Below are 26,014 nucleotides of genomic sequence, written 5' to 3' on the forward strand. Positions count from 1 at the left end.
ACCAAACTTGCAAGGGGAAGACCGTAGCCGTCATGTGATGTGTGTAGAGGCAGCCAGTGACAAGGCTAGTGTCAGTGTCACTGGAGCAGAGTGTGGTAACGGGTACTGTATATGGTGTACATAGAGCATGGCTGTGTTATTTACTGCTATTGTAAGCCTTGGGGACGGGGGGTAAAGGTTAGAAATGATTTGATTTTCACTCTACTTCTGATCTCTTTTGCGTCATGTGACATGAGACTTTTCATGTTTTAATGCGACAGCTAAGGCACATTTGTATGGTGGCATTATATATATTGCATACAATTTTAGTGGCGATAAAAAAATGTTGTTACACTGCTGTTCACACAGCCTGCAGCCTGTCAATTGAAAGGGGGTGACTGTAGAGAATGGCTTCAGTGTGTCCCTGCTTGCTAATCATGGATGGATTACATGATTTCTTAAAGTGAACCTGAGGAGGCAGATACCTAGGTGTAGGGATACCTCCGAATAGTACAGAGGTTTCTCCTTTCCTCCTTGCTCCCACCATTTTTATGCTCAGACCCTCTGAACATATTCACCAAGAGCTTGTAGGATATGTTCTTGCGGTTGTGCCAGAGTACGGCGCTGTGCCTACACAGTGAGCCAAAAAGCCGCTTGTCCATGACAACCGCACTTGCACACGAAGGGGAGCATGGACATGAATTAAAAGTGGTTCCTGACCAGCGGTGGTGGGGTCGGGGAGAATGTGAGAAGCCTCTGGAGGATCCAGAGTCTCCCCTCTTCATAGTTATGTATCTAAAAAATTGAAAATGTACTGTATATGATTGTAATATACTTTTAAATGTACTTTTTAATTTGCATTTTTGTGGTATGTAAATACACTAATTTTGCCTTAATTGGGGCTTTATTATTATTAATAAATAATATACTCTTGCAACTAACTGTCCCTCACAGGGCAGGGGTAAACAATCCTATCCTATAAATCCTATCATAGCCTTATGTACATCATTGGGCTCTCTTCACAAAACTTCTCATAAATGACTTATTTATCACCTAATTGATAAAAATAACATTTCAGCACATTTGCAAGCAAAATAATCTCTCAAAGTAAGTTTTTGTCGATTAACTTCATTTCAATATTACTTTTCTCACCTTAATTATTTTATATTTTTTTCTGTTTGGGAGCTTAACAAAGTAACATAGATAAGGTGAAAACAGGTGAAAAATCTTTGCCCATAGTCTAGGGCCAATTTAGGGGGAAGTCAATTACTGTATATGTTTTTTGGGATGTGGGATGAAACTGGAGTGCCCAGAGGAAACCCACCAGACTTGGGAAGAAAATAGGCTGTGGGTGTTTGCACACGGATTTTACTTTGCATGTGTGCTATCACATCCCTGTTTATTTTAACTATTCTTAGGCAAATAGATACATGGTTACATTTGTACCCTCTCCCTTCCCCCCCCACCCCCCTTAATGTCTGGCATCCAAGTCTTTATCCTAACATTACTAACAGGAGGTAGTCAGGGAGGAACTGAGGAGAGCCACTGACTAGTTTTTTACTATGAACACTAAGCTGACCACTTAAAGGGAACCAGAGAGGATGAAGTATACATACCTGGGGCTTCCTCCAGCCCCATACGCACGGATCGCTCCCACGCCGCCGTCCTCCGCTGCCTGGAACCGCAGATGCCGGGTCCCGTCATTACCGCCAGTCGGCCGGCGGACGCAGCTAATTCTCCGCATCACAGGGCGCTCCCTCCATACAGGTACGCGTATGGCTGCCTACTGCGCAGCCGCATGCGTACGGGTACGTCGGGAGCCACTGTGATGCGGACAATTGGCCGCGTCCGCCGGAAGTGACGGGCCCGGTACCGGCGGATCCAGGAAGCGGAGGATGGCGGCGTGGGAGCGATCCAGGCTTATGGGGCAGGAAGAAGCCCCAGGTATGTATAAACTTTTTTTATATTTTATAAAATCATTCCTCTCTAGTTCCCTTTAAAGAGAACCAGAGACGAAGCACCCTCATGTATTTTATTACATTTATCAGTGGGAACATGACGTAAACACCTACCATGCTTTTAGTTTTATTCTTCTCTGCCTAATCTGTCTGTTATCAGCTGTGATAAGAATCCCCGACTGAGCATTCAGTCTAGGTTTGACCTGGAAACATTACAGCTGAGTCAGTCTTCTGTGGAGTCTTTTCAAGCCCAAGCCTGCCCCCTTATGGCTCAGCTTTCCTGCTTTGCATACTTAGAGCTCTGATGACATGGGAGGGGCTGCTGCTGCCGAGAAAGAAGCTCTGAAACAGACAAGTGTATCTGTGTGCACTGTGCAGCCAGTCATTATCTACTGTATTCAGTTTAATTTCTATGAGAGACACTTCCTACAGGCAGCCACACAGCGTACCAGAATAATAAAGATGAAAGCCTGCAGCAGCAGCCCTGCTTGTCTATAGTCTCATAGAGGCTAGACAGCACATCCAGAACAGCTTATAACCTGGAAGCAGAAGGGATATGAGCCGGCGGCCATATTGGATTTTTCCTGGAGCAATAATGGATAAAAAACACTCAAAAAGGCACATCAGAGTGGCAAAATTATCAGGTAGAGCATTTATTCTTTACAAGCTATCAACTGATATGTTTATTTTGTGTGAATCGTTCATCTCTGGTTCCCTTTAACTCTTCCCACTCCATCCCTTTCTGCTGTTGGGAGACGAACTCTTTCCAGTTGGCACTGCAGCTTCAGTCCTGCAGTCTCACCGTCCGTTTCGGCCCAGTTACAGCATACTGAAGATGAAATAAAGCATTCTGTTCTGATCCAGCGCTCTCCTTATTGTGTTTGTAAGAAAGGTAAATAAAAAACAAAAAAACAGTGAGAAATGACTTCTTATTGCAGGAAAGGCTGGGTGAAGAGAAATGCGCACATCTTTTGTAAACAAAGGGAGAATGTGAGAAGAGTCAAATGCTTTATTACACACTGAATAGTAACTGCAGTGCTTGGTTGAGGTAATCAACTTTGTACTTAGGAAGCAACTCACTCTCCCAGCCAGGAACTGAAGGAGCCATCAGCCAAGTATTTTAAATATATTTTTTTGCAAAAAGTACAGATGTTCAGAGCAAAAACAATTTGTGCATTGTTAATTAATGCAAATGTACTATTGGATGCATAAAAATGGGAGGCTGAACTCAGGGTTGGATTTATGGGAAGGCCCGTAAAGGCAAGTGCCTTGGGCAGAAACAGCAGAGGGGAGGCAAGACTAGGCAGAGATAAGAGATCCCACGTTAAAGTAAATCATCTCTCTTGATCCACAGACACTTTGCACACACTGTCCGCAGCCTGAATTTCAGAGTTCTCTGAATCTCCCTCACTTTCTGGGAGCGCAAACGCAATACGTGGTACTCTGCTGGCTTTAGTACTCTTGTACTACAAGAACAAATTGATAGAAGGATTTAAAGTACACTTGAGGTGGGATGGGCAAAAATAGATACTTACCTATGTAGAGGGGAGGCTCTGGATAACCTAGAGCCTTCTTGGTCCTCTCTGTGCACTCATTCTACCGCTGTCCCTCTGGTGAAGTTCTTCGACCAGCTTGGTTGAATTCTTCTTTGGCCCTCCTTGGGCAGTCTTCGAATTGGTACTGTGCACATGTGAGTCCAGGCTCACACATGCTCAGTACTGATGCACCTGTCTTCAAACAGAGACAGTGGTGGAATGAGGCATAGAGAGTACCGGAAAGGATCTACAGGATTTCGAGCCTTCCCTCTACTTGGGTACATATCTAACCTGAAGCGACTTTTTATTTAAAGCTTATAAAAAACACACCATATTATTAGATAAATAGAATATGTTGGTCAACAAGACCATAAAAAGTTTGACAAAATCCTTGCTACACATTAATATATCCTAGCAGAGTAGTATCAGTCACACAAAATGCATGGTATTAGCTTGGAAAATTTCTAACAATTGTTCCTGAAGAGGTGAGACAAGGTCATGTCATCGGGAGCCTTATAACTGTATCAATGGATGCCAGGCTAAATCCCCAAGAGATCATCACCTAGACCCTTGTCTGTTGACTACTGTATTACTTAGGTATTGCATGCTTGATGGTGTTCAGCTGGGAGGTATCAACATATCAGAAGTTCTGTCAAATTTCTAGGAGTGACTCCAAACTGTTTAATTATGTAGTTTGTATAAAAATTGTATTGTTTCAGACAAACTTTATTATACTTTTATATAAACTATTTTGATGTATTTTATAGTGGTTTAAACATCTGTTTTATTTGGCTTTAGTTAAACCATTAAAGAGGATCTGTAACATAAAAAGATCCCCTGGGGGGTACTCACCTCGGGTGGGGGAAGCCTCCGGATCCTAATGAGGCTTCCCACGCCGTCCTCCATCCGTCAGGGGTCTCGCTGCAGCCCTCCGTGGAGTCCGGGCAGCGGTGACGTCATTATTTACCTTCCTGGCTCCAGCGCAGGCGCTCTGACGGCTGTCGGCTCCGAACTACACGGAAATACCCGATCGCCGTCGGGTCTGCTCTACTGCGCAGGCGCAAGTTTCCGGCGCCTGCGCAGTAGAGCGGACCCGACTGAGATCGGGTATTTCCGTGTAGTTCGGAACGGAAAGCCTCCACAGCGCCCCCCGCTGGAGCCAGCAAAGGTAAATATTAAACTAACAGTCGGCACAGTCGCCGGCTGTTCGGAGGGCTGCGGAGAGACCCCCGTGGGACAGAGGACGGCGTGGGAAGCCTCATTAGGATCCGGAGGCTTCCCCCACCCGAGGTGAGTACCCCCCAGGGGATCTTTTTAATGTTACAGAGTCTCTTTAAAGCCAAGTTGTTGTTTTTTTTTTATTTAAAAATTGTATTATTATCAAGTTGGTTTTTTAAATGAAATTTGGAATAAAATGGGGAAGAATTAAAACATCACCTGGGTTGTTATTGCTCTCATGTCCTTTGAGAATTAGTTAATTTCCTGCCTTTGTCATTCTCTGGGATTTGAAATGGAATTTTGGGCAGTCCCCTATAACTAACCTGTGGTGGGAAACATATTATTGCACTCCCCAAGAAGGCACCACTGTCTCTCTCTGCTCATCTTCTTTCTTGCCACAGTTCCTGTTACTTCACTGAAGATCTATTTTTTCAAGGTGGTCAATAGTCCCGATCCTTGCTTAAATGGTAAGATGCAAGGGAGCTTAGATCAACAGGGCCACTGCTCTCTTACCAAGAAATGACCAAAAATAATGTGTCAGGGTCTTGTGGCGGTCTGTCGGGCCCTTGTGGCAATCTCACCATGTCCTGGGGTGTCCGAGAGGTTCCCCATGCAGTCGGGCCGGAGTACTGCGGGGAAGTCGGAGTTCCGTGGCTTGCCACGGCTCGCATTTCCGAGTTGGTCTCTGGGCAAAGGCGTCTGCGCATGCACGTGCGTCCCTAGCGATGGATTGGTCTCTGTTGCCGGGAGACGTACGCGGAAGTGGGTGAAAGAAGTGCCAGGCATTGTGTACACGTCAGATACTTATGATTTCAGCTTGCATTCAGCATGTAAATGAGCAAATCAAAATCAGAGGGAACACATTTAATTGGTCCAATTCCAAGCTGCCTACAGTTTGCATGAAACTAAACATGCAAGCTGGGATGGAATTAGCATATCATTGACACCCTCTACTCCCCACTCTACAACAAAAATTATTCTTCTATTGGTGTCTGTATCCCAGATGTAAAAATGTATGACACTTTCTATCTAGACCAGGCATGGGCAAACTTGGCTCTCCAGCTGTTAAAGGATACCCGAAGTCAAATCAATGTGTAGCGAGCACCTATGGTGGACCGAGGAAGAATGGGACGTGCTCTCCACTCCAGTCACCTGTGCACTCCAGGTGTCCTTTCAAGTCGTTATTTCAAGGAGTCAGCACCATCTTCAAAGGATAAGCTCTTTTATTTGTATCAGAACATCAAAGATCCAGAAGATCAAGCAACCAGCGACAGCTCCGCTGTTTCGGGCAATCTGCCCTTTCTCAAGCTGTTAAAGCATGTCCTCCACATTAAAGTCTCACATCATGTTCATATATATAGCTAACCAAGTAGATCAGGTGACTGCAGTGCGACCAATCGCGCGTATGGGGCCGCCGGCGGACCTGATGGGGAACTACCAGCTTAATATTCAAATTCTGTTCGAGCCCAACCCCTCATGGCAACCAAATCCCAGACGCCACCCCCTATCGCATCACAGCTATTCCTAATAGTAGCAACTTACGCTGTCATCAGCAGTGTGTATGGGCGTGCACGGCGAGCCTCTCCGTCCCCCTCCTCCTCGTGTACTTCAATGGACATGCGTGATACCTCACGCATGGCGTGACGCGATGCCGCACACGCCTCCACATAGCGGCAATCGCGTCACCTCGTATCTAGGCAACCAGACGCTCCGCATTCACAGGGGATACAAGCCCCACCCACCTGCAGAGCTCTGGCCGTCCTAACAACATATACCAACTAATGAGGGGAGGAACATTGAGCCCCCTCCATACTCACTCACCACACCACCAACAGACAGCAGCCCAGGGATAAAGGGAATAAAATCAGAGGTCCCACACGTTTGAATAGCGCCTGTAGCCACCTGTAATAAATAATAAACAAAAGTGAATGTCAATAATACAAGAGTCACGGCAGTACATCTAGATACACGGCAACAGGTCATACTCTTTATTCAGACCGCCTCTCCCCATCGTTCCTAACCTTTTTATCCACATAGCCTCTTTCTTAAGCAGCATTTTGTGTCGATCTCCTCTACGCTGGCGCAGGGGTGCATGATCAATCACCTGCACCTTCAACTGAGAGACACTGTGTCGAGAATCCTTAAAATGACAGGCCACCGATTGATCCCTACTTTCTCCCCTAATAGTTGATTTGTGTGAGGAAATTCTATCTCTTAGGGGTTGTGTGGTCTTCCCCACATACCCCAACCCACAGGGGCACTTAATTAAGTATACTACATAAGAGGATTCACAAGTAAAGTGACCCCTAATCTTGAATCTACGTCCACTAGAGGGATGTGTAAAGGTATCTCCTTTTATTACACTATTGCACATGTGACAGTGGAAACACGGGTACGTCCCCCTTCTTCCCACTACTCTATCATCTCCCCCATGTGTATGGACAACTTTATCCCTGATCGTAGGTGGCCTGCGGAAAGACAAGAGGGGCGGGTATCTAAATTCCTGTACTTGAGGAAAGGATTCGGAGAGGATCCTCCAATGTTTACGTATAATTTGGCCAATTTGTTGGCTCTGGCTATTGTAGGTGCTAACAAACGGGATTCTAAGTCCACTAATTTTGTTATTGTGATTCCTTCTGTTTCTCTTCCCCTCCAGGAGTCTATCTGGGTACCCTCTTTTTTTAAATTTAGATCTCATCTGCTCTACCCTCTGCTGACACACTAAAGGATCCGCCACTATTCTCTCCACCCTTGCTATCTGTCCACACGGAATGTTGTCCTTAACACCCCCCTTAACAGGGGAAGAGAAACAGAAGGAATCACAATAACAAAATTAGTGGACTTAGAATCCCGTTTGTTAGCACCTACAATAGCCAGAGCCAACAAATTGGCCAAATTATACGTAAACATTGGAGGATCCTCTCTGAATCCTTTCCTCAAGTACAGGAATTTAGATACCCGCCCCTCTTGTCTTTCCGCAGGCCACCTACGATCAGGGATAAAGTTGTCCATACACATGGGGGAGATGATAGAGTAGTGGGAAGAAGGGGGACGTACCCGTGTTTGCACTGTCACATGTGCAATAGTGTAATAAAAGGAGATACCTTTACACATCCCTCTAGTGGACGTAGATTCAAGATTAGGGGTCACTTTACTTGTGAATCCTCTTATGTAGTATACTTAATTAAGTGCCCCTGTGGGTTGGGGTATGTGGGGAAGACCACACAACCCCTAAGAGATAGAATTTCCTCACACAAATCAACTATTAGGGGAGAAAGTAGGGATCAATCGGTGGCCTGTCATTTTAAGGATTCTCGACACAGTGTCTCTCAGTTGAAGGTGCAGGTGATTGATCATGCACCCCTGCGCCAGCGTAGAGGAGATCGACACAAAATGCTGCTTAAGAAAGAGGCTATGTGGATAAAAAGGTTAGGAACGATGGGGAGAGGCGGTCTGAATAAAGAGTATGACCTGTTGCCGTGTATCTAGATGTACTGCCGTGACTCTTGTATTATTGACATTCACTTTTGTTTATTATTTATTACAGGTGGCTGCAGGCGCTATTCAAACGTGTGGGACCTCTGATTTTATTCCCTTTATCCCTGGGCTGCTGTCTGTTGGTGGTGTGGTGAGTGAGTATGGAGGGGGCTCAATGTTCCTCCCCTCATTAGTTGGTATATGTTGTTAGGACGGCCAGAGCTCTGCAGGTGGGTGAGGCTTGTATCCCCTGTGAATGCGGAGCGTCTGGTTGCCTAGATACGAGGTGACGCGATTGCCGCTATGTGGAGGCGTGTGCGGCATCGCGTCACGCCATGCGTGAGGTATCGCGCATGTCCATTGAAGTACACGAGGAGGAGGGGGACGGAGAGGCTCGCCGTGCACGCCCATACACACTGCTGATGACGGCGTAAGTTGCTACTATTAGGAATCGCTGTGATGCGATAGGGGGTGGCGTCTGGGATTTGGTTGCCATGAGGGGTTGGGCTCGAACAGAATTTGAATATTAAGCTGGTAGTTCCCCATCAGGTCCGCCGGCGGCCCCATACGCGCGATTGGTCGCACTGCAGTCACCTGATCTACTTGGTTAGCTATATATATGAACATGATGTGAGACTTTAATGTGGAGGACATGCTTTAACAGCTTGAGAAAGGGCAGATTGCCCGAAACAGCGGAGCTGTCGCTGGTTGCTTGATCTTCTGGATCTTTGATGTTCTGATACAAATAAAAGAGCTTATCCTTTGAAGATGGTGCTGACTCATTGAAATAACGACTTGAAAGGATACCCGAAGTGACATGCAACATGATGAGATAGACATGTGTATGTACAATGCCTAGCACACAAATAACTATGCTGTGTTCCTTTTTTTCTTCTCTGTCTGAAAGAGTTAAATATCAGGTATCTAAGTGGCTGACTCAGTCCTGACTCAGACAGAAAGTGACTACAGTGTGACCCTCACTGATAAGAAATTCCAACCATAAAACTCTTTTCTAGCAGAAAATGGCTTCTGAGAGCAGGACAGAGATAAAAATGGGAATTTCTTATCAGTGAGGGTCACACTGTAGTCACTTCCTGTCTGAGTCAGGACTGAGTCAGCCACTTACATACCTGATATTTAACTCTTTCAGACAGAGAAAGAAAAAAAGGAACACCGCATAGTTATTTGTGTGCTAGGCACTGTACATACCCATGTCTATCATGTCACATGTCACTTCGGGTATCCTTTAACCATTTTAGCCACGCGGACGTGAGCTTCACGTCCGCAGCGGCAGGTGCTAGAGACGCAGGGACGCGCTAGTCACGTCCCTGCAGTTTGGGGGGAGGGGGGTCTGCAGGCGATCCTGCCCGTGATCGCGCTGCTGCTGCTAGCAGGGGGGATTGGCTGCAGGGGACAAAAGTCCCCTGTGCCAATCCGTACATGCCCGCCGTGAATAAACACTGTTTTTGTTCAAAAACAGTGTTTATTCTGTAAATGGTGCCGCCACGATTTCCGCCACCCGATCGTTAAATTTATGAATGGAAACAATGTTTCCATTCATAACCTCCCCGCCGCCACTGGGATCGGAGGCTTCCGATGGATGCCTACGTCACGTCCCTGGTTACAATGTAGTGGTACATTGTATCCCAATTAGCGTACATTGTACGCTAATGGGATTTTTGCTCAGTAGAGACATCGTGTGGTCAAATAGTAAAACACACCTACTGACTTTGGGGAATAAAAATAAATGATTATTTATGTCAAGAGGACATATAATTAATAAATAGTGGGCTAAAAATTAGTGATGGGTGTAAAACTGAAAAAATGCACCTTTATTTCCAAATAAAATATTATCACCATACATTACACTAGGGGTATAAGTTTAACGTTGCAATTACCGGGCCAAATGGCCAAATAAAATGTGTGGATTTTAATTATGGTAGCATTAATTATTTTAAAACTGTAATGGCTGAAAACTGAAAAATATTTTTTTTTCATTTTTTTTCTTATTATTCCCATTATAATGCATTTAGAATAAAATTAATTCTTAGCATAAGTTACCACCCAAAGAAAGCCTAATTGGTGGTGGAAAAAAAAACAAGGTATAGATCATTTCGCTGTGATAAGTAGTGATAAAGTTATTGGGGAATGAACGGGAGAAGACAGGTGAAAATTCCTCTCGTCCATAAGGTGAAAAATCCCAGCGGGCTGAAATGGTTAAGTAACTACAAATCCTACAATGCATTTGCCTTTATGAGTCATAACTGTGGCTGTCAGACTCCTACAACACATTGTGGGACTTGTAGTTCCTCAACAGCTGGAGGGCCAAGTTTGCCCATGCCTGGTCTAGATAGATGAAGAAACCCACTCCAGTGGGACACAGATAACAATAAACCATCTGTTAAATGTAAAATAAAAGCTTTGGCCAAACATGAGGCAGAACCTTGGGAAGATATAGAGAGGATATTTACTCCTCATGAATATTTGAGTCCTCTGTAACGTGAAGAGCAGGTGAAATGTTGCATGAATACTCAGTGGGATAACAACTAATCTCTTGGCAGATCAATTGACCTATGGGATATAGTGCATTATTTACCAGGGTCTGGAATAAGAATGGATTGTTTTCCCTTTCAGAAACCGCTGAGCCTCTGACGTTCTACCTGACTTTACATGCAGGTTTAGAGTGTCGATGCTGCAGTGGGCAACATGGACATGCATTTGTCATCGGTTTAGTTGTGTGTCTGTCTCTACCATTTTGAAATCTCTGAAGATTGTTTGTGTGACTTAGCAACATTATACAATTGGTTGGTTGCGCTAAATATATAGTAAATGTGTTTGTTGGGTATTTGTTGTATGGGTGAGGCCACCCCATGACCCTTATCTAAAGCCACATGCAGACTTAGATGTCTATTGCCCTAAGTAATCTTCCAGGATCATTTTTGGTGACAGCATGCCGGTGATCCCTGTACATACATTTTAGCTCGTCTCTGCTGAGCTCTAGTAAGGATCTGAATGTGTGATGTGCGCTCTCCAAACCCGTCCCATCCTAATGCGTGCATTGCTATCATAATGTGCTGTGAAATGCACGTTACCATAGCAATGCAGTGCGTTACTGCGGTAACACCTGAAGGGTTAACATGCGGTGCTTCCCCAGTGTTGGTAACAGTAATATTGCTGTTCTCTTCCTGTGCTCGGCAGCCTTACCACAGTGTAGTGAATTAGACCCCTAATGCGGTGCAGAGGGTTCATATGCAGGGCAGCGCATGTGTTTACAGTGAGGCACATACACAGTGTGAAAGGGCCTTGAAAGAATATCCATGGCTCAGTTCAGTTTACCAAATATGAGCTTTGTTTCATTTTCACATGTGCGTTTTTCAAGTCTGTGCCACAAGTCATGAATGTGTTAGGGGTGTGTTCGCAAATTTATGGGCGGTGTAAATCGAATGGTTTCTCCTACAGCTACTTTCACACTATGGGCCTGATGCACTTACAAGCAGTGATTTTGACGTGTGGCAACAGCACATGGCAGTATTACTGGTACTACCACAGGCAGTGCACTGTAAGTTATGCTATTAGCAAGACCCGTGGTCCTCAAGTAATACGAGCATTGCTACGGTAACACGCATACCTGTAGAACCACACTGCAATATTACTGCATCAGACCTTACATGCATTATGTTTCACATCCTGAAAAATAAAATCGTGATGTAAAGTTATATGGGAGTCTACTGCTGCAATGCGACCCCTAGGCATGCAGTGCATAGACTGTACATGGCCTGGTAACACCCTGACTGCTGTGCGTTATACCATCAGCCGCCATCCAAATTATTTAATTGCAAAAATACTAGTGTGAAAGCCCCATTGAACCATAATTGCATCACAGTGGGATGTGATTATATTGTCTGTTGCAACACAACAGATGTAGTGTGAAAGGAGCCTTAAAGAGACACTGAAGTGAAAAAAAAAATTATATAATGAATTGGTTGTGTAGTACATATAATTACTAGAATATTAGTACAAAGAAAATATTCTCATATTTTTACTTTGCATTCTCTAATATTTGCAGTTTACACACTACTTAGCATTCTAAATGATTTTAGAGAGCAGACCAGTGAACTATTGACCTGTCCTCTGGAGAGAAAAAGAAGATACAATGACTGAAAGTTGTGATAACAAGCTTTAGAAGACAGAGCTCTCTGCAACTTTGAAAGTCGTGGAGCTCAATGGCTCTTTTGCATAGATAACAACTGGAGTTTCTTAACTCTTCCTGTACTGGAAACCAGGGCTGTGGAGTCGGAGTTGGAGTCGAGGAGTCGGAGTCAGGGCAATTTTGGGCACCCCGAGTTGGAGTCGGAGTTGTGGTTTCAGAAACTGAGGAGTCGGGAGTCAGAGTCGCATGATTTTTGTACAAAATCCACAGCCCTGTTAAATATTAGACTAAGAAGTCAGAGTCGAGGAGTCGGAGTCTGAGCAATTTTGGGCACTCTGAGTTGGAGTCGGAGTCGTGGTTTCAGAAACTGAGTAGTCGGAGTCAGAGTTGGAGTCGGAAGATTTTTGTACCGACTCCACAGCCCTGCTGGAAACAATATTAGACTTATGTCTCTGCTCCTAATGTTTTATTTCTTAGCTGAACTACACATACAAATCCTTATCATCATTTTTTTTTCGCTTAAGTGTCTCTGTATAGACTTGTTATACGTAGTTGTGTTCCCTATACATATCTCATATTATCATTTAACGGTAAATAAAGAAAGGAAACCTCCACACAGTTATCAATACAAGTTTTTTATATTTACATCAGTGTTGTGCTTTAAAAACAAGCATGCAGGTCAAACATTGCATAATATAAATAATAAATTCCCAATTCTAGAATGATGTTCCACATGCAAGTGGATGACGAGGCCTGCTTACTCTGACTTAGCAATGCTGGTAAAACAGATTGCAGATCATATTATACAGAAGATCCCAGTAATGTACTGCTATCACAAGTCTAATAATTCAGATCTCTGTAGAGTACCAGATCTCAGTGAATCTGTGTGGCGGACCAGATTTCAGTGAATCTCTGTGAAGCACCAAATCTCAGTTAATCTCTGTGGAGCACCAGATTTCAGTGAATCTCTGTGGCGCACCACATCTCAGTGAATCTTTGTGGTGGACCAGATCTCAGTGAGTTTCTGTTAAGCACCAGATCTCAGTGAATCTCTGTGGCGCAAGAGATTTCAGTGAATCTTTGTGGAGTACCAGAACTCCAAGAATCTATGTAAAGTACCAGATCTTACAGAATGTTTGTAAACAATATAATGCATAGCAAGTTCATAAGAGCCGAGACATATATACAGTACATGTTTATTATTGCTTCCCCACCATGCTAGCTTCCACAACACACCTGCATAACTTCTATTTAAACAACTTGTGTAAATCAGATCTGATCTGGCATACTGTGTTATTTCAAATTTGTTTACCGTACATTAAATATGTGTGAAATGGGTACCTCCTGTATTTGAGTGCAAAATATGGGCTTGTCTTCCACTGGTTTAATGTGTTGTGTTTTTTTTTATTCTTCCATTTGCCATAGTGCTAAGCGCTACTTTGCTCGATGTCATCCAAAATAAAGCCTTACTAAGAGGTGTAACAGCAAAACATTTACCAGGTTTTTGCTGTATCCTAATATAACTTTTAGGGTCCTTTTGTTGCTTTGCAATACCATAACAACGCAATGGTGCTGAAAAGTGTGCGGTACGACTGTACAGTGAAGCATACAGTACAATGAAAGTATGCTTCACTGCCACTGTAAACGCACATGTTGCCCAGTTAACACACAACATGCTGTGTGTTACTGCGCCAGAACCTGCCGTGCTGCACTCAATGTGAATGCCCATAGGAATAACATTGCATCACATTGCGGTGATATTGAGACGCAATGGACATAATGTGTGCATGTAATTGCTGCTTGTGGCCGGCAGCCAGGAGGCTGTACTACATGACAAGTGCAGAGTTCAACCTCCCATGAAAAAGAGGCATCAGAACAGGAAAGCCTCTGGATAATCTAGAAGCTTCCACCATCCTCCCTCACCCCACCAATCCAGCGCTGGGACCCTCTGAATATATTTGACAAGGGATTGTCATGTATGGTTGCACGGCCTCGCTCCTGCACGTGTATGATTGCGGCCGCACTGTGCAGAGACAAGGATGGCTTGCGCAGTAACATGTAGCTAAGTGTGCACAGCTTTTTCCTCTGTGCACGAGCGACTCCATGCTGCTGTGCAGTGCAACCACGCTTGTACACCAACGGGAGCTCGTCCGTGACAAAGAAGAGGATCCTGGGGAGCAGCAGTGGGGTGGAGGAGGATCGCAGAAGCTTCCCTGTACTGGGGTATTCAACCCTTGCATTTTCTCACACAAAAAAAAAATGCTACTTACCACATGCCTAAGCTGGCTCGGTTCTTGTAATGAAAACTTACCCGTTTGGTACATTTTCTGCAGCACAGCGAGGGACATGCAAACGGATCTAATATTAAAAATAGCTAGTACTTTCACTTGCTATTTTTAATGGATCAATTTGCTGCATTGCAGTAAACGAAACACAAAGTCCCGACCTGATGCATCTTTCCTGATAGCGGATGTGTTTCCCATTGTGTCGCTTCAGAAGCAAATGGGAGGAGAAAACGGAGCAGAGCGGACACAGAACTGTCCAGTCCACTCCGAACTGATCCGTTGTAAGTGGGAATGAGCCTAACACATGAAATGACTTGATGCATACATTATCTCCCAACACAGTCCCTTTTTTGGAGAGGCAGTCATTTTGTATCCAAATCGATTGGTCCCTTCTTGTTCTTTTGTCCTTCTTTCAGAACTGATGTTACACCTCTGTGTAAATGCATTTCTGTACGCAAACTCTTTTTATGTGATTATGTGAAAATTATTGCCATTCTCTAAATTGATGTTCTGTATTGCATATTTTTAAATATTAATATGAAAGAAAAGTGGTTGTGAAAGCAGCTAAGACAGCTAGGTCCAACAGTATCTCAAACAAAATATTCCTCACTAAAAGGACACTTAAGTCTGTGGAAAAAAATGAGTTTTACTTACCTGGGGCTTCCAGCAGCCCCCTGCAGCTGTATTGTGCCCACACAGACTCCATCAGATGCTTCTGGCCCCACCGGTAGCCACTTCCGATTTCGGCGACAGGAGCCGACAAACAGGAAAGCGAGTGATTCTTTGCGTTCCCAGCCACAATAGCGCCCTCTATGCTGCTATAGTATAGAGTATATATCATATAGCAGCATAGAGGGCGCTATTGTGGCTGAGAACGCGAAGAATCACTCGCGTTCCCTGCCTGTCGGCTCATGTCGCCGAAACCGGAAGTGGCTGCCGGCGGGGCCAGGAGCATCTGATGGAGTCTGCGTGGGCACAATACAGCTGCAGGGAGCTGCTGGAAGCCCCAGGTGAGTAAAACTCATTTTTTTCCTCAGACTTAAGTGTCCCTCTAAGTGTAAGACTTTAAAAGTAACAATTTTTAAACAGAAGAAGTGAGAGGAGAGAAAATTATCATAAAATACTAAATTACTTTATTATTCACCAAAAATATTATAAATTGTTATAAAATGACCAGAGCACACACATGAGTGGAACTTTGATTTTTTTTATTTTGTATTTTATGATAATTTTCTCTCCTCTCATTTCTTCTGTTTAAAAGTTGTGAAAGCAGTACTGTATTGTGATTTCAATTGTGAAAATCAATGTTTTGCTCATGAATTCTTAGTGATATTCAGGGCCGGATTTCTGGTAAGGCCACAAAGGCCGGGGCCTTGGGCGACAGCTGGCCAACGGGCGCCTGGACACGGAAGAACAATAGCTGCATATAGAAGAAGATGCTACAAATGGAATATGGAAGCTGCAAATAAGGAGCAACACATGGACATAGGGAGCTGCTGCTGCTCAAGGGATTTGTGTATAACTGGGGCTGCTGTCCATGAAGGTTAGACATGGGAGAGGGGGCTGCACAAGAATTAGGAGAGGGGTGCTGCACATGGAAGGGGAGCAGCAAGGGGCAGAAAACCGATAAATCCAGCCTTGGAGATATGCATGATTAGGTTGTGATTTGATTTGGCTAAAGGAGTGGCAGTGTCTATCTTTCTTATCTCAGAGATCTGTGTCATGAACTGCGCACCCGGCATCAGTCTAGGGCCAAGTTTTCTAGTTTTTTTTCCCTGCTCAGAGTGGTAACCCTGATTCATGGTAGCCGCCGGAAGGTCTAGGTGGAGCCTGCGCGCAGCTGGAGTTTCAACTCACCTCTACCGGGAACCAGACGCCGGCAGTAATTCTCCTTCCTGTCCTCTCTGGCATTCCTCTGGTGAGATCGTCGTTTTGTTGTCATGAAGACAGATAGCAATCTCACGACAGGGTTACAGCACCACCCGGAGGACGGAGGGAGAATTGCAGCACTGGATCCCAGGGAGGTGAGTAGGTGCTGGGCTGCTGCAGATCTCTCTAGCAGCATGTTTTTTTCCCTGGTTTTAGGGTCTGAAAGTGTGGAAAAAATGGCACCGCTTTTAGGCACTAAAATCCAGAAATAATACCGCCAGGGGGGGTTAAAATTATATGATGTAGTAATCCCTTTTCTAACCTGTGTGGGATGTTCTGTGGAAGTTATTATTTAGGAGAAAAATAGACCCTTCAAGGGATGCTGCTACAGGGGACCCAGAAGCCGCATGGGGCCCTGTAGGGGGAGACATTTCTTTTCCCTGTCCTGAGTCTGACAACTAAAGGCAGAGAAAAAACTTTTTGCTCTCTGCACAATTGTTCTAATGACTGCATCTGCTCAGCCAGTGATAACGAATCATGCATTGTTTTGTAGACAGTCCCTATTCAGTGTGCTGCAGGCTCTTGTGTACAGACCCTGCCCCAACCTATCTACCACTCCCCAAGTGCTGTGTACTGTAGTGATGCTGGAGGTGTCCACAGAGCCAGTTCTGCTCAATCAGAGATGGACAGAGTAAGTGTAATAAGCTGAAACTGGGAGCACACTTGTCTGTGGGTTTTCTGCACTCCATGTGTGTCTGTATGTGTGAAAACATGCACGTTTATCACAGAAGCTAATGTAATTGCTAGAGAAAATGCATGCAGTGCTTCAATGCTGGCTGTTTTTATCTGCATGGGGAAAACACATTAGTGTGCTAGCTAGATGAATAACATTGGTTCTCAGTTTACCTGTGCCCCTTCCAAAGTTTCACAGGGGGGCCCAGTGATCTCTAGTTATGCCCGTTATTCATCCTTTTTTTATGAAACATTAATGAAGAAATTCAATGTAAAATAATGATGGTTTTCCAGACACCTTTTTCCTTCTCCATGCAGAATGAAAAAAACTCATTGTCCATGCTTCTTAGAAAGGTGCATCGCTGAAGCCCATCTCAGCATACAGAGCAACCATGGAAATTCTTCTACAACATAAACAACTAGCTTCACAGTTCAGTGCTCTGCTGCCATCTAGAGTTGAATAAAAGCATTACAGTGCATTCCATTGTTCCTGGTGAGAAGACTCCTGAACTAGCATACTTGCTTTGATTAATGGAGAACTAACACAGAAACTTCATGAATAATGCTGCATATCAGTAAAATATTTCATCCGTATAAAATATACAACCTGAATAAATGTTAAGTGCTTTAAATAAACGTGTGACTAGATGCATGAATTTTACATAAATTAGCTGAGATTCAGCATCATCTTGCTTCATTATATAGCAGTCAGAGGTATTCTGAGAAGAAATATAGTCTGTTTCTTTGCCTCTGAAACAGTTTGGAGCAAGTTAAAGTACATTTCATTAGGGAATGACATCATAAATATAAGGATGTGAACTTTGCAGGGGGTGTTGTCAGTGGGTTGCAGTGGCTTCCAGAACTGTTTCTTTTTTCTCATGGAAGCAGCGATGTACACTACTGCGGGAAAAGCCCTGGCAGCCTCAGGGTGGCCCAGGGCAGTGGAGCAGCTCCTACTCACTATCCTTCCAGTACAAGGTCTCCGCCCTCCAGAATAGGGTTTGTTGTGACCACACTTGTTTGAAATAATTGAATCATGGTGGTTACACTGTTATGGGAGATTCATGGTGGCCACACTTGTTATATGGCTGGCGACAGTTGGGCACGGGAGTACCATGGGGGAAAAGGAATAAAGGGGTGTGAGCATCGGGGTTGGCTCCATCAGTTTTGCTGGGGTCCCCTTGATTTGTAGTTATAACCCTTCACTGAAGACTTACTTAAGAGCAGTCAAATGCATCCATGAACAGCCTGCTCTGTAGCAGATCTTCTATGCCTTGTGCTCTGTGGGAGGCTTGATAATCACTCACTGGCCCATCTGTCTGGTGACACCATTCTGAAGACAGCTGTGCAGAAAGGAAACCACTGACTGCTGCAAATGGTGCTGACTGTCCTTCGACAGGAAGAAATGGTCCTCATCTGGGTAAATCTAGAAAGCAGAACCCAACAGCACTCAGTTAACTGTAAGTAAACCTCATTTTACATTCTGAAAAAAAAAGCTGCGATTCATTCACGCTTTTACAGAGCCCTTTGGGAAAACTTTAAATGAGCCGGTAGGCCTTTCATGCAACCATATACAAGTCAAGTGCTGCTTTATTTAGAGCAGCTAATCTTTCTCACCTAATTTAGTGCAGAAACGTATCTGCATTGTTTACACAGCTTACCTGCTTTGGGACTGGTCCCTTTGAGGAATAGAGGTTTTATTCTTTTTGCTCTCTCCCTGATCACTGTGATTGGCTCACAGTGATCAGGAGGTCAGGAGCCAATGTAAACTGCTCTTGACCGAGTTATGGAGCTCTGAAGAGATCTGTGCCAGAGGGGACATTCTATTGTGTTCCGTGCTCAGAATGGGGCAACTATGCCACATCAGGCTTAGGCAGCCACAAGTGCGACAAAGTTTTAACTATACGCAGTCCCAAACAGGTTAAGATGCCCATACACTAAACGATTTTTCCATCTAATTCCCTGCAGATTTGACTCATCTGATGGCAGTCGATTCTCCTAAATGTCCGATAAATCAATTTTTTTCATTGATTTAGACCAAAAATGTATTGAAAGTAATGATTGGACAGGTTGAAAAATTTTAGTTGATCAGGGGCAGGGCGAGAGCATTGGTAGATCGATGGCCCATATAGCATTGTACTACATCGAACAATGCAATGCTGCCATTCAATCGATTTTCACTGTATTCCCTGCTGGAATCTATTGGAAATTGATGTGCAGTGTGTGGTAGGAATCAATTCCTTCTGAATCTTTTCAGAAAGGAATAAATTGTTTTGGAACATTGGGTGGAAATCTATAAGTGTATGGCCAGCTTCACACTTCCAACACAATCTCTAATGGTGATTTTATCAATTAGCAGGTAAGTGACGTCAAAAGTTTGAATATTAACCTCCTTGCCGGTTATCCCGAGCTCAGTTCGGGTTAATCTGTGCAGGAGGATTTCTCAGGCCCCGCTGGGCCGATTTGCATAATTTTTTTGTTACATGCAGCTAGCACTTTGCTAGCTGCTTGTGACATTCAATTACCGCCGATTTGCCGCTACCCGCCGAGCCGCCCCCCCCCCACGCCCCAGACCCCTGCGCAGCCTGGCCAATCAGTGCCAGGCAGCGCTGAGGGGTAGATCGGGATTTTCCTATGACGTCTGTGACGTCATCCCGCCCCGTTACCATGGCGACCGGGGAAGCCCTGCAGGAAATCCCGCTCTGAATGGGATTTCCTGCTTACTCTGAAGGCGATCGGAGTGGGTGGGGGGATGCCGCCGCTCAGCGGCTATAATGTAGCGAGCCCTGGGCTCGCTACATGATTTGAAAAAATAAAAAAAGAGTTCTGCGCTGCCTCCTTGCCGGCGGGAATTAGACCGGCAAGGAGGTTAAGCCTTCCATTAACTTGGAAACCAGTCACATCTGTTTAGCTAATAGTTGTTTGCTGTCTTTAACCACTTGCCGACCGCCCACAGCCCATGGGCGGCGGCAAAGTGGACGCCTAAAGGACCGCAATACGCCTTCAGGCGGCGCGTCCTTTAGGCATGCCGGGGGAGCGATCGCGTCATTGATGACGCGCGCTTCCCCCGGCAACTGGCTCCGCCCACCCGCCGTAACATCCCGCCGGCCATACGGAAGCGCCGGCGGAATGTTAACCCCGCGATCGCCGCTACAAAGTGTATAATACACTTTGTAATGTATACAAAGTGTATTATACAGGCTGCCTCCTGCCCTGGTGGTCCCAGTGTCCGAGGGACCACCAGGGCAGGCTGCAGCCACCCTAGTCTGCACCCAAACACACTGATCTGCCCCCCCCGCCCACTGATCGCCCACAGCACCCCTCAGACCCCCCCCTGCCCACCCCCCAGACCCCTGTTTGCACCCAATCACCCCCCCTAATAACCCATCAATCACTCCCTGTCACTATCTGTCAACGCTATTTTTTTTTTATCCCCCCCCCTGCCCCCTCCTGATCACCCCCCCACCCCTCAGATTCTCCCCAGACCCCCCCCCCCCTGTGTACTGTATGCATCTATCTTCCCTGATAACCTGTCAATCACCCATCAATCACCCATCAATCACCCCCTGTCACTGCCACCCAACAATCAGCCCCTAACCTGCCCCTTGCGGGCAATCTGATCACCCACCCACACCAATAGATCGCCCGCAGATCCAACATCAGATCACCTCCCAAATCCATTGTTTACATCTATTCTCTCCTCTAAACACCCACTAATTACCCATCAATCACCCCCTATCACCACCTGTCACTTTTACCTATCAGATCAGACCCTAATCTGCCCCTTGCGGGCACCCAATCACCCGCCAACACGCTCAGATTGCCCTCTGACCCCCCCTTATCAATTCGCCAGTGCATTAATTACATCTGTTCTTCCCTGTAATAACCCACTGATCACCTGTCAATCACCTGCCAATCACCTATCACCCATCAATCACCCCCTGTCACCCCCTGTCACTGCCACCCATCAATCAGCCCCTAACCTGCCCCCCCTTGCGGGCAATCTGATCACCCACCCACACCATTAGATCGCCCGCAAACCCGCCGTCAGATTACCTCCCAAATGTATTGTTTACATCTGTTATCTTCTCTAAACACCCACTAATTACCCATCAATCACCCATCAATCACCCCCTATCACCACCTGTCACTGTTACCTATCAGATCAGACCCTAAGCTGCCCCTTGCGGGCACCCAATCACCCGCCCACACGCTCAGATTGCCCTCAGACCCCCCCCCCCCCCCTTATCAATTCACCAGTGCATTAATTACATCTGTCCTTCCCTGTAATAACCCACTGATCACCTGTCAATCACCTGCCAATCACCTATCACCCATCAATCACCCCCTGTCACTGCCACCCAACAATCAGCCCCTAACCTGCCCCTTGCGGGCAAACTGATCACCCACCCACACCAATAGATCGCCCGCAGATCCGACATCAGATCACCACCCAAGCGCAGTGTTTCCATCTATTCTCTCCTCTAAACACTCACTAATTACCCATCAATCACCCATCAATCACCCCCTATCACCACCTGTCACTGTTACCCATCAGATCAGACCTTAATCTGCCCCTTGCGGGCACCCAATCACCCGCCTACACGCTCAGATTGCCCTCAGACCCCCCCTTATCAATTCGCCAGGGCATTATTTACATCTGTCCTTCCCTGTAATAACCCACTGATCACCTGTCAATCACCTGTCAATCACCCATCAATCACCCCCTGTCACTGCCACCCATCAATCACCCCTGTCACTGCCACCCATCAATCAGCCCCTAACCTGCCCCTTGCGGGCAAACTGATCACCCACCCACACCAATAGATCGCCCGCAGATCCGACATCAGATCACCACCCAAGCGCAGTTTTTCCATCTATTCTCTCCTCTAAACACCCACTAATTACCCATCAATCACCCCCTATCACCACCTGTCACTGTTACCCATCAGATCAGACCCTAATCTGCCCCTTGCGGGCACCCAATCACCCGCCTACACGCTCAGATTGCCCTCAGACCCCCCCTTATCAATTCGCCAGGGCATTATTTACATCTGTCCTTCCCTGTAATAACCCACTGATCACCTGTCAATCACCTATCAATCACCCATCAATCACCCCCTGTCACTGCCACCCATCAATCACCCGCTGTCACTGCCACCCATCAATCAGCCCCTAACCTGCCCCTTGCGGGCAATCTGATCACCCACCCACACCAATAGATCGCCCGCAGATCCGACGTCCGATCACCTCCCAAGTGCAGTGTTCACATCTGTTCTCTACCCTAAACACCCACTAATTACCCATCAATCACCCCCTGTCACTGCTACCTATCAGATTAGACCCCTATCTGCCCCTAGGGCACTCAATCACCCGCCCACACCCTCAGAATGCCCTCAGACCCCAGCCCTGATCACCTCGCCAGTGCATTGCTTGCATCTATTCCCCCCTCTAATCACACCTTGAGACACCCATCAATCACCTCCTGTCACCCCCTAGCACACCTACCCATCAGATCAGGCCCTAATTTGCCCCGTGTGGGCTCCTGATCACTCGGCCAAACCCTCAGATCCCCCTCAGACCCCCTTCCGATCACCTCCCCAGTGCATTGATTGCATCTATTTTCCCCTCTAACCACCCCCTGAGACACCCATCAATCACCTCCTGTCACCCCCCTAGCACTCCTATCCATCAGATCAGGCCCAATACAACCTGTCATCTAAAAGGCCACCCTGCTTATGACCGGTTCCACAAAATTCGCCCCCTCATAGACCACCTGTCATCAAAATTTGCAGATGCTTATACCCCTGAACAGTCATTTTGAGACATTTGGTTTCCAGACTACTCACGGTTTTGGGCCCGTAAAATGCCAGGGCGGTATAGGAACCCCACAAGTGACCCCATTTTAGAAAAAAAGACACCCCAAGGTATTCTGTTAGGTGTATGACGAGTTCATAGAAGATTTTATTTTTTGTCAAAAGTTAGCGGAAATTGATTTTTATTGGGTTTTTTTCACAAAGTGTCATTTTTCACTAACTTGTGACAAAAAATAAAATCTTCTATGAACTCGCCATACTCCTAACGGAATACCTTGGGGTGTCTTCTTTCTAAAATGGGGTCACTTGTGGGGTTCCTATACTGCCCTGGCATTTTAGGGGCCCTAAACCGCGAGGAGTAGTCTAGAAAACAAATGCCTCAAAATGACCCGTGAATAGGACGTTGGGCCCCTTAGCGCACCTAGGCTGCAAAAAAGTGTCACACATGTGGTACCGCCGTACTCAGGAAAAGTAGTATAATGTGTTTTGGGGTGTATTTTTACACATACCCATGCTGGGTGGGAGAAATTTCTATGTAAATGGTCAATTGTGTGTAAAACAAATCAAACAATTGTCATTTACAGAGATATTTCTCCCACTTAGCATGGGTATGTGTAAAAATACACCCCAAAACACATTATACTACTTCTCCTGAGTACGGCGGTACCACATGTGTGGCACTTTTTTACACCCTAAGTACGCTAAGGGGCCCAAAGTCCAATGAGTACCTTTAGGATTTCACAGGTCATTTTGCGACATTTGGTTTCAAGACTACTCCTCACGGTTTAGGGCCCCTAAAATGCCAGGGCAGTATAGTAACCCCACAAATGACCCCATTCTAGAAAGAAGACACCCAAAGGTATTCCGTTAGGAGTATGGTGAGTTCATAGAAGATTTTATTTTTTGTCAAAAGTTAGCGGAAAATTGATTTTTATTGTTTTTTTCACAAAGTGTCATTTTCCACTAACTTGTGACAAAAAATAAAATCTTCTATGAACTCACCATACTCCTAACGGAATACCTTGGGGTGTCTTCTTTCTAAAATGGGGTCATTTGTGGGGTTCCTATACTGAACTGGCATTTTAGGGGCCCTAAACCGTGAGGAGTAGTCTGGAAATCAAATTCCGCAAAATGACCTGTGAAATCCTAAAGGTACTCATTGGACTTTGGGCCCTTTAGCGCAGTTAGGGTGCAAAAAAGTGCCACACATGTGGTATTGCCATACTCGGGAGAAGTAGTACAATGTGTTTTGGGGTGTATTTTTACACATACCCATGCTGGGTGGGAGAAATACCTCTGTAAATGACAATCTTTTGATTTTTTTACACACAATTGTCCATTTACAGAGTTATTTCTCCCACCCAGCATGGGTATGTGTAAAAAAGTTAGAAGAAATGGATTCTTTGTTTTTTCTTTTTTTTTGTCACAAAGTGTCATTTTCCGCTTACTTGTGACAAAAAATAATATCTTCTATGAACTCACTATGCCTCTCAGTGAATACTTTGGGATGTCTTCTTTCCAAAATGGGGTCATTTGGGGGGTATTTATACTACTATCCTGGAATTCTAGCCCCTCATGAAACATGACAGGGGGTCAGAAAAGTCATAGATGCTTGAAAATGGCAAAATTCACTTTTTGCACCATAGTTTGTAAACGCTATAACTTTTACCCAAACCAATAAATATACACTGAATGGTTTTTTTTTTTATCAAAAACATGTTTGTCCACATTTTTCGCGCTGCATGTATACAGAAATTTTACTTTATTTGAAAATTGTCAGCACAGAAAGTTTAAAAAATCATTTTTTTGCCAAAATTCATGTCTTTTTTGATGAATATAATAAAAAGTAAAAATCGCAGGAGCAATCAAATAGCACCAAAAGAAAGCTTTATTAGTGACAAGAAAAGGAGCCAAAATTCATTTAGGTGGTAGGTTGTATGAGCGAGCAATAAACCGTGAAAGCTGCAGTGGTCTGAATGGAAAAAAAGTGGCCGGTCCTTAAGGGGTAGAAAGACTGTGGTCCTCAAGTGGTTAATGCTTTAGACCAGTGTTCCCCAACCCTATCCTCAGGGCCCACCAACAGTGCAGGTTTTGTAGAAATCCAGAGGTAGTTAATTAGCTCTAGTGAGACACTAATTACCTCACCTGTGAATGTTTGTGGTTTCCTGCAAAACATGCACTGTTGGTGGGCCTTGAGGACAGGGTTGGGGAACTCTGCTTTAGACCATAGATAAATTAATGGAATGAGTTTCATCCCACTTAGGCCTCGATTCATAAAGCATTACCGCATGCGTTATCGCCCAAGCGGTAAATTACCGCATGGTATGTTGTTGGTAGTGAAGTCATAAAATGTAACGCATGTTCTACGCATGTTTTACCGCATGCGGTAATAGTGTGGTAATGAACCTGGCGAGTTTGCTCTACACAGTAGCATTTTAGGTGACAAATGGAGCCCTTTCAACTTAATGTTATGGAATTTTTAAGGATTCAGAGGAGGAAGGGTGGTTGTAATATCAACAAGGCTTTCAGAAATCATACAGTTAGATAATTTATAAGATTGATATATACTGTGTGTATATATATTATAAAAAATAAGTCACATGTGTCTAAAACTGCTCACTTCTACCCAGCATGCACCTTGTCATTAGGAAGTCAGCGGCAAACTACCGCACTCAGCAAATTATACCGACAGCTTTCCGCACCACACCGCACACTTACCGCCTGCTATCGCAATCACTTCGCACTCTGATTTTTTGTAATGAATTCACTGCAAAAACCCTAATAATTTCCCGCCACTCTCTGAACTACCGCACTCACTTTTATGAATCGAGGCCTTAAAGGGGAACTTCAGCCAAAACAAACATACTGTTATTAAATTACATTAGTTATGTTAATTAAAATAGATAGGTAATATAATCTCTTACCCACCCTGGCCCATATGCAATTAACTTTTTCTTCTATGTTGTCTACTAGGAGATAATTTTCATATTCTCTT

At 45.0% G+C, this 26,014-nt stretch overlaps 1 protein-coding gene and 1 long non-coding RNA gene across 2 annotated transcripts in view; one reads left to right on the forward strand and one right to left on the reverse strand.

The window, feature by feature from the left end:
- The first annotated feature begins 46 nt into the window (after window positions 1-46).
- On the forward strand, window positions 47-17,824 carry LOC137544117 (uncharacterized). The gene is made up of 4 exons (XR_011025728.1): window positions 47-102; window positions 15,930-16,145; window positions 17,025-17,162; window positions 17,522-17,824. It is a non-coding gene; the product is annotated as an uncharacterized lncRNA (long non-coding RNA).
- A 365-nt stretch (window positions 17,825-18,189) lies between these two features.
- Window positions 18,190-26,014, reverse strand: part of LOC137544116 (inactive dipeptidyl peptidase 10-like) — an 87,143-nt gene continuing 79,318 nt past the window's right edge. Inside the window, exon 10 of the mRNA XM_068265186.1 lies at window positions 18,190-18,629. The gene's annotated coding sequence lies outside the window, so the exon portion shown is untranslated. The remainder of the gene's footprint in view (window positions 18,630-26,014) is intronic.

This window comes from Hyperolius riggenbachi, chromosome 2 (genome assembly GCF_040937935.1).
Source record: "Hyperolius riggenbachi isolate aHypRig1 chromosome 2, aHypRig1.pri, whole genome shotgun sequence".
Lineage (NCBI taxonomy): Eukaryota > Metazoa > Chordata > Amphibia > Anura > Hyperoliidae > Hyperolius > Hyperolius riggenbachi.